The sequence below is a fragment of the Malaya genurostris genome, chromosome 3 (assembly GCF_030247185.1).
Source record: "Malaya genurostris strain Urasoe2022 chromosome 3, Malgen_1.1, whole genome shotgun sequence".
NCBI lineage: Eukaryota > Metazoa > Arthropoda > Insecta > Diptera > Culicidae > Malaya > Malaya genurostris.
In genome coordinates this window covers 114,522,105-114,535,455 of record NC_080572.1, presented here as the reverse complement: position 1 = coordinate 114,535,455, position 13,351 = coordinate 114,522,105, and the positions used below count along the sequence as shown (strand labels likewise).

General features: G+C 34.0%; 1 protein-coding gene across 1 annotated transcript in view; it reads right to left on the bottom strand.

Annotated features, from left to right (window-relative positions):
- The window catches only part of LOC131434863 (uncharacterized), a 351,398-nt gene that overhangs the window by 317,215 nt on the left and 20,832 nt on the right, over positions 1 to 13,351 (bottom strand). The window lies entirely within an intron of this gene.

The window sequence follows — 13,351 nt, the reverse complement described above, 5'->3', positions numbered from 1 at the left end:
ATAACAGTCTATTATTTTCAATGAAAATCATCGGAATGGTGTTTAAAATACGTGTATTCAAACATTCTTTAAAATTCTCAGACGATTTTGATCAAACTAATGTGTAATTAAACCTGAAAAATCTAGAAATGATTTTTTCTTGAATATTTTCCAATATGGCATCGATTGTAACAGAGAGTTGAATAGAAAATGGTTCACCAAACGTAATGACATATATTATCTGAATAACAGGAAACATTAACATGTTAATATTTCGGAAAGAAATTCTCTACGTTTTTTATCAGTTTTAATCTTCTAGTTGAATTAAACAACAATACAGTGTACTCATTTATCTTAGAGGGCCCGACTTTTGTGATACGCACTGTAGATATTATTTTGGCAAGTCCGTGTGCTGGAGTTGCAAAAACAAGTTGCACAAGCGGTAATATATAACTATGGAAGTAACTATGATGAAATTAACTTTTCGTTCAATATCTTTGAAAAGTGATGTCAGGTCTGCTTATTTTTTTTCGCGAGATAAAAACCGAATACAAATTATCTGATTCATTTTTGTATTCATTGCGTATACAACGCTGTATTCCTGCAACTTTTATGATAATAATCTCATGTCTGCAACTTTTGCGTTCAATTCAAACATCAATATCAATGTTTTTCTAAAACTGAAGGAAACTGCACACTGATCTAAAAATTCACGAGGCAGCCAAAACAATGCGGACTCTGCAGAAATATATTTTTTACGGCAAGGTTATCAATTCGGCTTAGCATTTTTTGCCTTGCGGAGAGCATCACTCATTTAACTAATTTTTCTTCCACAAGAGATTCATAGCAATTTCGACGTATATTGTGCCCGGTCCAATTATGACAGCCGTTTGGAAAGTTTTTGATCAGTTGCACAATTGTTATAGTTACTCGCGTTTTACATGACGATGTGAAATTTTTTGTAGAGCTTCTAGTGAAATATTAACAAGTTGGTGATTTACCGCACAATTGTTTTAGATGTACTTAAAGTTGTTCTACAGTGATTTTTTCGGTAGTATTGTGAAACTTAACAGTGATAAGTAGCACAACCAATTTTAATATATTTTTCTAAACATATATAACATAAATAACATTTCTAAATCAATTGTAAAACATTTTGAAAGTTCAATAAGTTACATTTGCTACTTGGGAGTTGACCATTTCGGCTCTGAAATTACAAATTCGATTATTAATTATTTAAAACGTTTAAAAATACACTAGAATGTGATGAGTAGATTGTTTGAAGTTACTCTAGCTTTCAATCATGCAAAATTTAACTGATTTCGAATCCGAATATCAGCACACCCAGTTCATAATACATTCTGTTGCGCATCTATTATTTCTTTCCGCAAAAAATTATTATCCTGATCCGTTATCTTCAGCTGTTCCTCGCTATACCTTTATCTGAATTTCACGACCTTCCCAAGAAACATTCCACACAACTTTTGCGAAAGAAAGGTGCTTTCTATTTGTGTCGAGTGGCGAAATGAGTCAAAAGAATTAAAGTTTTTGTCTTTCAGATCGTGACGTACAATTCACAGTAAGTATCGAACGTCCCAAAAATGTCCCAAGTGAATGGTATTCTTTACGTTTCCACCTGGTCTCGAGGATTCATTTTAGTAGTTTCAGTTAGACTTATGATTCGAAAGGGAGCTGTTTTGCTCTTCTGAGCGGTGATGATGTTTGAGAACAGAAGAAAAGGTTTCTCGTCGTTTTTTTAGAAGAGAAACGGAAAGAATACATGTACTCTTACAACATTAGTGACCCGCAGCAGGATTTCCACTCTGTTCGTTTTCTATACCCACATTGTATCATCACATTAAAAAAAAATCTAGTTAGTACAAGTTTCGCAAATTTTCCCACATAAGCGGGCTTAACAATTAAAATACAAATTATCGGAATTCTTAAACAGCCAACACACTTTCGTTGAACTTGTGCAGGTCAGGTTGATCAACAACAGCCGTGTCCTAGATCTGTGCCCGTACCATTTGGGATATCATTATCATTTGACGAGAAAAGGTTCGGCTAACGAGCGGTGGTTTTTCACAGTTGGTAATTATCTTCTGCAAGCGAATTTTTGCTAGCATCTCAGTTTTAGGTTTTTCTAATCGTTCGAGTTCTGATAATTTATTCATTATAATTTAAAGTACATATACTCCAGCTATTGCCCACTAGTATGTTTCTGGTCTACTAGAAAATCATGAAACGAAACAAATTCAAAATAACTTCTCAACACCCTTTTCCGTTCATCTTAAGCTGTTCAATAACTATGATATTTAGTCATTGCATCGCACAATTAGCAGGATACACAGATAGCGATTTTCCATTTGATTATGATTTCGTTAAAGTTGACTTTTATAGAGAAGACAACATAAAATCTTCAAACAACAGTGCATGCATACCAGAAACAGCATTATTAAAAAAAGTCGAGTGAACCTAAATGCGCTTTTATCAAGCTTAGTTTAGCTTTCATTAAAGCCTTTTTTAGAATATTCTATCGGTAAAAAAATTAACGGATAATGATTTCGAATTTGGGTACAAAATTCGTATATTGTTTAAAGAATCTTTCGTTTTGTTATTAGTATTAACTGTTTTTGTCAAAAGAATACGTTAAAGTAGAATAATGAAAATTTGTAACAGAAAAATATTGCAATACTTTCATTAATATGTATTTAAGTTCAATTTCAAAGTATTTCGATCATTAAATCCGGGCATCATCCAAGAAGACTTACAAATTGGAATGATTTAGCAGATATAGATCCTGTATGAGTTTTTATTTTTATGAGCATTTTCACTTTGATGGCAGAACCATCTCTCGAATTTTCATATGAGTCAATAGTTACCGAAGCGAGGCACAAATCCCCGAAAATATGGGGAACGTGCCGTTATGAGCCAATTTATTCTGATACCGAAGCGACCGTTTGTTTGTTTGTCATTTTTTGCAATTTTGTAATCGTCTCATTGTTCACACACTGTATCGTTCTCCGCTTCTGTCGTGTCGGCCATGAGAAGTTTTTTTTTTCGACTGTCTCGGACGAAGTGTGAAAGCGAACCGAAGCATAGTAATACCAGGACGGATCGTTAAAGATTGTGATAGTTGAATTATTAACTGTGAGAAATATTTGTAGCCTCAAAATATGATTCGAATTCAAAATAAGATCAAATCACTAGAACAGTTTTGCTGGTTTCTTAGTACCGTTATTCCTATGATACATAAGTCATCAAAAAACGTGCATATCTAATTTGTATATGAAACACACCACATGCTGGCGAATTTTTACATAGAACGAAAGAGCTTTCTTCTGTGAATGTGGCCATGCACAAGTTACAGCAGCCAGGCGAAAAGTTGATCTCCCTGGCTCTAGTGCTTGGGAGACCTTGCTTTTTATGAATGAACAGGAAGTGTCTGCAGAGAGAGAGAGAGAAAGATCTAATCTGTTCATTTTGGTAAACATTTTAATCTTTAATAACAACTTCTTCGCAACTCACAGTCGGAAACTGTTAAAATATTCAACCACATTGGAAAAAATGGGCTGTAGGATGGAGTTTTATGTATGTTATACAGAATATATATGGTTGGATGTATGGAATTGATATTGCGAAATATATATCTGCGACTTATGGAAGTAAAACTAGTAAACTGTATATATCTGCCGTATCCCGAATTCGATTTGATTAGTTGTTATGTAGGTGTTTTAAAGAATCCAATAAGTAATTGGATTCTTGGGCCCGAAGAAAGATTTATCGACACATTTGTGGCATTTTGTAGAAAATTCTGCTTTACCTAGTATGGTGCATTTTTTGGTAAATAATTTATTATCCTGGTCCGTTGATACTCGTTCCTTGCTATATCTTTATGTGGATTTCACGACCCTCCTAATCAACACTCCAGACAGCTTTTGCGAATGAAAGGTGCTTTCTAGTTGTGTTGACTATCGAACTGCGAACTGAGTCAATGGAATAAAAGTTTTTGTCTCTCAGATCGTAGCGTACAATTCACAGTAAGTAGCGAACGTCACAAAAATGTCCCAAGTGCGCGGTGTTCTTCACATTTTCTTCTGGTCTCGAGTTTTTTTTCTCCTGAAGTTGGAGTAGTTTCCGCCAGACTTATGATTCGAACGGGAGCTGTTTTATCCTTCTTAGAGACGATAAAGGTTGCAAACAGCAGAAATGGTTTTCCTTTGCTTTTTCGGAGGTAAATGATAAAAATACATGTGCTCGTACAACAATATTGTTTCGTAACTGGTGCTTTAAGCGAAGGATGAGTGCAAAAATAAAAGGAAGTCATGATAAGATGAAACCGTTAGTAATGGCATAGTAAAACACGAACGGCGATAAAACTGCAGAAATATGCATGAGTTTTTTATGTGCAATTTTCTGTTGTTTTCTTGTTTTGGGTTTTCTTTGGAAAAGGGGAAAACGATGTAAATATCTCAATGGGAAAAAGAATTGCACTTAGTTCGTTTTCAACACCTGCCTTTCGTATTTCGTGTAGCAAAAAATCGGCGAGTTCAAACCCGGACCGGATCTTGACTTGCTCCGAAAGTAATAGGTTTTACGCGCTGTTTAAACTGTGAATGTTTAAACTGCTATTCTAGTGTGTATTTTAAACACAAAACCAACTAAATCAACCTAGTAATGAGATGTCATGAAAAGCTTCACACAAAAATATTGAATTTTACAGGTGATCGAATCTCACAAATGATGCAATTCACAAAGACCTAATTTGTCAATTGATAGAAAATTTTACTTGTAGTGACTAAATGTTGGAATAGAATGAATTTTTCTGGTTCCGACTGTAATTTGCATTCGGGTAGACTATATTGATTTATACGAGGTCTGTTCAAAAAGTTCCCGGAATTTTTTAATTGCGCGCGTCTGGAGAGTCCGGTGGTCAAAAATTGTTCTTTATTGTGTTGGTACATATGTCCCTAATGTATGGTAAAATTTTCAGCTGTATTCATTGTTTACATTCTGTCTTGTAGCGGCTGGTGTAGACGTGTTTTTTGAGCTCGACGATTTTTGTTAGTTTAAACAATGGAAGAATTGAAGAGTCAAAGAATTTGTATTAAATTTTGCGTGAAAAATTAAATAAAGTGTAACCAAGTGTTCGAAATGTTACAGAGAGCCTACGGTGAGTCTGCTATGAAAAAACCAAGTGTTTACGAGTGGTATAAGCGTTTCCAAGATGGCCGCGAAGACGTTGAAGACGACGAACGTCAATAATCGATGAAAATGTGGGAAAAGTGGAAAAAATGATTATGGATGATCGCCGAATCACTATTAGAGAAGTTGCTGATGAAGTTGGCATATCAGTTGGCTCATGTCATCATATTTTTTCAAATGTTTTGGGCATGAAACGAGTCGCAGCAAAATTCGTTCCAAAACTGCTGAATTTTGATCAAAGTCGTCGTGATTTTTTGGTTAAAAACAAGACTTTAATCATGCCCCAACCTCCTTATTCACCAGATATCGCTCCGTGTGATTTTTTCCTGTTCCCAAAGTTGAAGAGACCCATGAAAGGACTGCGTTTTTCATCGATTGAAGAGATAAAGGCAGAATCGCTGAGAGTGCTACAGAGCATTACAAAAAGTGACTATCAGGCGTGCTTCGAAGACTGGAAAAAACGCTGGCATAAGTGTATTATATCTAGGGGGGATTACTTTGAAGGGAACCATATAGATGTAGACGAATAAATAAATATTTTTTTAGAAAAATGAGAATTCCGGGTACTTTTTGAACAGACCTCGTATGCATTATTAACGAATGTGTGCATCTGTGGCTAAGTCGATTAACGGAAGTACTTTATGATCCAATGGATTTCGGTTCAAATTTCAATGAAATGCATGTCATAGATTTTTCCAATTACCCATATTATTACCTTTCCTTGCACGTAAATTTGCGACGCTCCTTTTAGGTACATTTTATACGATATAAATTAAATGTGAATGTGAACTCGAAATGTGTTTCACCTTCTATCAAAATCAAGCAGATTCAACAGCCAACATCAAGCGAATAATGGGATCTTATAACTCTGTTTTATTGCATCTTTCGTATCTTTTATTTATGATTTATATATGGGCAAATATATCCCTATCGATTCTGGAAAATTCTCTAACCCTGTGTGCGGGGTTGTGAATCGAAAGAAGGTAAACCACAGAGAACAGACTTCCAAGTAGCATATAGAGGCGCTTTCAGCAGCCCAGCACTCGCTTATGGGCTCCTAGGATAGGAACTGGCAATTGTTATTCCATAATCCGAGCAATTCTAACCAGCTCATGATTGGTTGAAAACGACACAAGCAAGTACAAGTTGCTTAAATTGATTTGACTGCAGGGTAAGTAAAATAGTGTTATCAGTAATAATATTGTTGAATATTGAAAATTAAGTTTTTCTGATACATCATCTTTTTAAAATTATTAATCTCAATTGGATTCAAGTTTAAATTGTTTTTAGTTCCTGTCAATGTGTAAATTATATTAGTATATTTAACTATCACTGGATGACACAAAGGGAAAGCTTGAAATCACGAAGTGTGCGGCTCCATGGTAAAGAACCATTTATTATTGATTTATTGAACGTTCTGGTCGTTCAATTCAGATTATTACTCCAGAAAACTTAAAAAAATGTTCACATATTGATTACATATAATCGTAAATTTAAATTGCGTGAGATAGTTGGGGCCGTTAAGATATCATAAGGCAGTTTGTGCATGAGTCGATCAGTCGATCAGTCGATCAACAACGTGTTGACGATTTAGAACAATGTTTGGCCATGTTTACAAGTAATGAATCAGATTTTTTGCATCGATATGTGATATGTGGATGAAATCCATCACTTAACACCTGAAACAAACGATGTAAGTGGACTGAAACCGATTAACCACGTCCGATGTGTCCAAAGGCACAACAGTCAGCTAGGAAGGTTTTGGCTTCAGTATTTTGGGATGCGCATAGTATTATCTTAATCAACTATCTCGAGAAAGGAAGAACATTCAATAGTGAATATTTCATAGCGACCGGCCAAACTGTCAACAAGGAATACAATTTGAGTGTTATGCGTCATTTGCGTAGCTATTCGTAAAAAGAGACCGGAATTATGGGCCGAAAATTCAACCAATATCGTTCCGCAACCACCGTATTCACCTGATTTAGCTACGTGAGACTTTTGGCTATTCAGCAAACTCAATCGACTTCCGGGGGAACTGTTTTGAGTCAATTGAAGACATCAAACGGGAATAGCTACGCGCGTTGAAGGCTATTCCGGAAATTGACTTTCACAACTGTTTCGAGTATTGGTAAAAAATGTTGGCCCAAGTATATGTGTATGCTAAAACGCGTCATTTGCTCACGATAGAGTGTCCTTGTAGTTGTTTTCAGATGGTCTAAACAAATTGAAATTTTAAACACAATTCCTCCTGCATTCCGGATCCAAAACCTTCAATCCGATCTCAGTTGATGTATTTTTCGTAAATTTTTGCTTTCGATTGAAAAAAAAAACATTTACTTTTCTCGAATCCGTTTTTCATTCAGATAAACTAAACTGATGATGGTTTCACAGCATAAAAATAAATAAATAATATTGTTACAAGGTTTGCCGGATTTATAGGTTAATTTTCTTTAAATGAATAAATTTATAAGACTACGTGGATATGGAACAATTTCTACTCACCCCCTTCGTAGATATAATTTTTTAATATCAGTCAAAATGTTTTTTTGTTATCTTCGAGCTTATTACCAAATAAAATTTCTACCGGTATGAAGATGCTTCCGTAGTGACAACCTTATACACCACAGACATTTTTCTATTTCAATGAACTGAAAGTTGTTAACGTTTCTGTACAAGAAATTACATTGTATTTTTGATAATTCATCAAAAAAAAAATGGTCATCAAGCGTTCAAGCGCACTTTTCTTGTGTTGTGCAACATATATCTAAGTTCTTCCGATGTTACGAATAACAACAGTGCAACTTGTTTTATTCTATGACAAATCTCGCATATTCGACAACTAGTGATGTTTACTAGAGAGAAATTGAATATGCTGTTACATGAGTTATGTTTAAATACAGTCTGTTACATAAGAGCGTGGTCACGATTACTCGTGATCGGTAAAGTGGAATGGTGTGATTTTTTTTTACCACAGGAAGCAGTAGTGTCCTTCGTGCAATGTGAGAATATATCAGCTGACTATTGTTTATAATTCGATCGCAGCATTTTCAAAAATGAGTACAGCGTACGCTTTGCGCTTCGAAGCAGTTTTTTTTTGTGCGCGCATCCGAAAGGTCCCAAAATGTCCCAAGCTGCCGTCGTCGACATTTTTCACCTTCAAAATGATTCACTTATTCATAAACTGTTTCGACTTTTGCATGTATTTCGCCGTTCATATGAACTTGCAAAATCAATTGCGAAACTATATGAAATAAAAATTAAAACCAAATTTACGTTTATAGTTATATGAACAAATCGTTTCAAAACAACAACTTAACTAAATTCTCATGTAGTTGCATCTACTTTAATTAAAACGATTGTGGAACTCCTACAAAAATTTTCGATCACATTAAAATTGCAGCAATAAAAGCATTCTGGAAAAAATTATGAAACTCAAGAAAATTACTATGTAATTTCAACAATAATTGAATTCATGTTTACAAAAACAAACATAATTTCTAGTAAATAAAATTCCCATTTGATATATATATATATATATATATATATATATATATATATATATATATATATATATATATATATATATATATATATATATATATATGTATATATATGTATGTATATATATATATATATATATATATATATATATATATATATATATATATATATATATATATATATATATATATATATATATATATATATATATATATATATATATATATATATATATATATATATATATATATATATATATATATATATATATATATATATATATATATATATATATATATATATATATATATATATATATATATATATATATATATATATATATATATATATATATATATATATATATATATATATATATATATATATATATATATATATATATATATATATATATATATATATATATATATATATATATAGGGCACTTTGTCCATGACCCATCTTATGATCCATTGCTTCATCGTCGGAGTTGTGGGTGGTTTTCGTTTTCGTAGCCTTTGATTGAAGAAGTTTTTTTCGCAGTGTCAGTGCAGGGTTGACCGTAATGAGCAGGTTATTTACAAAAGTGACATGCGATTACATGCTGATTCTCATTGGTAACCAGTGTTTTACAAGGATGTCTTCTGCCCTTACCACAAATTACATAACATGGAATTGCCATATGCGGTCGCATACGTAACACTCACTTGTCATTGCGGATACCGGGGAAATAATTCCGCCATACTGCCCTTTCGATGGGAAGAATTTATTCGTACTGCAACCTATTTTCTTGAACGAAATGATTACTGGCCTGCAAGTGATTAAGGTGTCAATTATTCAATAACTAGACCGATTTTCGAAAAACTAAAAACACTTAAGTTTTTGCAATTAAATCTATCACAACTAAGTATTCCTAGAATTATGAAATTTTGCTTTACCGATCCGTAATTGGTTTTTGATATGTATAAACGGAATTTCAGAAAGAAATTTGAAAAAGTTTACACAAACTTTTCCGCATTTTTTATTAAGGAGTGTATCGATAAGTAGTTAGCAACATTCAAACAGTTATTACTCTGGAATGGCTTAATTTTTTGCCGCGTGTTTTGCGGTGACATGTTTGTTTACATGTTAATAACTGCTGCGCAATCGATTGGTTTCGGTATGATTTATCGTTTCAATGATGGGTCGAATTGATCCGGAAACGCGAAAGAAAATTCTGCACTCTTGGTGCTCAGAAAGTGGTGTCACGTTAAACGAAATTGCAAAACGGGTAAAAGTGCACCACACCAGTGTCAAAAATATTATCGAGAAGTTCGGTAAGACCCTTTCCATGAAGGATTTGCCCCGTTCCGGTGTCAGCTCGGCCGGGACTTAAAAGTGGTTGAGTACATCAGGAAAAACCCATCGGCGTCGACGCGGGATTTGGCCAAGCAGTTCAACACCAGCATCGGGATGATTCAACGGATCAAACTTCGGAACTCCCTGAAAACGTACAAGAAACAGAAGGTGGCGAAAAAGCCCCTGGTACAGCAAGTTCAGGCCAAAACAGGAGCGCGAAAACTGTATATCCGGATTCTACAGAATAAAGACGGATGCATCTTAATCGACGACGAAACCTACGCCAAGGAAGACTCTCGAGCGCTGCCCGGATCGCAATATTATACGAAATCGGTGTACCTGGACCTCGATGACGCTTACACCACGGTGGCGATGGAAAAGTTTGGGCAGAAGGTGTTGGTCTGGCAAGCAATTTGTACCTGTGGTTTGCGGTCGTCGATTTTCTTCACGAAGCGCACAATTAACGCCAAGGTATACGAGGAAGAATGTTTGAACAAGAGAATGCTGCCACTGTACAGAAAGAATAAGGCTCCTCCTCTCTTCTGGCCGGATTTGGCTTCAGCCCACTACGCCAACTCCGTTCTACAGTGGTTGTCAAAAAATAACGTACAATTCGTGGAAAAGAACATCAACCCACCGAACTGCCCGGATCTTCAGGCAATTGAAAGGTATTGGGCAATTGTCAAGCGGCACTTTCGGAAGGAAGGTACAGTGTCCCAAAACATGCCGGAGGAATGTCAAGTCCAAAGTGCGAGCGTTTCACAGAAACTAGGATTTTCTTCAATATAATCAATAAAATGCATAAACATGTAATTTTTCTACAATATATCGAAAACTGATGTCAAAATATGTTTTTTTTCGCTTTTTTATTCAATAATCAATGTTGCTAACTACTTTTCGATATACTCCTTACTTGCGCGCTGCTGTTTCGTATTGAGATGGTGTGAGAAATGCACGGTGGGCACGGTGACATTATACCGTGAACAAAAATTGCATACAAAATAATGACACGAATTCATGCAACATTGGGCTTTGTATTGAAAAAAAAACCGCTTTTAATCCACCTAGTGGTGTAATGATGCCTTTCTCATTTTCATTTTCTCCTGTATATTACAACAGAAATTCCCCGAAATACTACAATTTAAAAAAAGTTTAGAAAATAGTTTTGAAGATTTTTGTTACATAATACTACTACATTGATACACCAAATTTAGTGTTAGTGAAAATTATTTAAGTTAGTGAAAATCTATTCAATCATATGTGAAAAAGTGAAGTGAGCTCCATTTTATCATATTTGATTATTATTGCCGGTACTCCCGGAACCGAAAACTGGATATCGGCATAGTGACATTCGGTTCATTCAATCATGCTCTAATATGACCTACACATTTTTTTACGATTCTCTATGACGATTTGAATTTTGAAAAAATATGTACCTGTAGTTGGACTTGGATATTATTTATTTATGGTTTATTTGGTTATAGAGTCTCATGGTCTGCCAACTAGAGAAAATCACTAGCCAATATAAAGACGTAGCTTATGAACAAAGTATTCCTGGAATGGACATTTTCATACTGAGCACCCTATCTCCGGAACCAGGGGTTTTATCCGAATGAAAATTGGGATATTCTTATGGCATCCTAAGAACTTCTATCTTCGAGAAAAGTGAGTGACATTATATTCACATTACTAATGCACTATTTCCACATTTTTGGTGCATATCACCCTGTCAAGTTGGATACATATGAAATTCTGGAGCTTTGTTTGGAACCATGAGACCTTTAATTTGAATCTAAGTTTGTGAAAATCGGTTCAACCATCTTCGAGAAAATTACTTGATATTAATTTCACATTTTTGGTGTATATCATCTTGTAATTCCGGAGCCAGAATTCGGATCTAAATGATATTCAACAACTTTGTATGGGACCATAAGACCTTTTGTTTGAATCTAAGTTTGGGAAAATCGGTTTAGACATCTCTTAGAAAAGTTAGTGACATTATTTTCACATTTTTAGTGCATATCACTCTGTAATTCCGAAACCGGAAGTCGGATCTAAATGAAATTCAGGGACTTTTCATTTGAATCTAAGTTTGTGAAAATCGGTTAAGCCATCTCTGAGAAAAGTGATTGACAATATATGTCACACACACACGCAGACACACACACATACACACACACAAATGCACACACACACACACATATATATATATATATATATATATATATATATATATATATATATATATATATATATATATATATATATATATATATATATATATATATATATATATATATATATATATATCCATATAATCATATTAGTTCGTAAAACAAACTCAAATAAATATTGTGAAGCAAAACAATGTCTTGATATTACGGTTATTGTGGAATTTGGCCTTTCTGTTTCAACAGACTTCGATATCGATTGATAGCATAATTTCGATTATATTTGTGTGTCATAAACACACGGGCAAAATTCCGAATTTCGAAATAAGCAAAACGAGTCATGATTTGGGGAAAATAGAATATTTTCATGTTATGATAATATACCATGATTAAAAGTTCTCGGATCATGATCTATTTGGACTGATTTCGTTGAAATTTAAGCGTAACGCACTTGAAGTTGTTCGGTATAACTTCAGGCGTATTTCTGATACGATGGTTATCTTTGCAACATGAATTCAGGCGGTATGATTTAAAATATGAAGATTTGAAATATGAATTAAACGGAATGGTGTGAAAGTGTGTGGCGTATTTTTTACACGATCCTAACTAATGTCTCAAATGATATACATTTGAATAGCAAAACAGTGAAAAGCACAACGAATTTATTTTAATCTGAAGAATCAACAATTAAAATATGTTTTTTGAAAAATCTCGACACCTAAAATAACGTGTTTAGTTGCATTCCAGTTTTGATTTTGTGTTTCAGAATTTAAACATTCAAACTGCATGAAAAAACACATGAGAATCAAACCTCTCAAAAAGAAACTCTTTGTCGAATTCTTGTAAATATCACGGATTGATTTTTCCTTTCATTTTTTCGAAACATAATTTGCAAAATCGTCTTATTTTAAACATTTAGATAAATCAATACAGCTTGTGTTTTTATTTCTATGAAACAAATTAATCAAAGTGGTTAAAAAAAATAAATTCTAATTTTCGTTATATGGTGTTAAAAATTCACAGTCCATTACATCACTTGCGACAGTGGGTTCAAAGTGATATCCGGATAGAAAATTGGAGTAACGATCTTTAAAGGAAATACATTCCTCAAGTAACGCATTTTCGGACTATGATTAATTTTCGTGGGGGAAGAC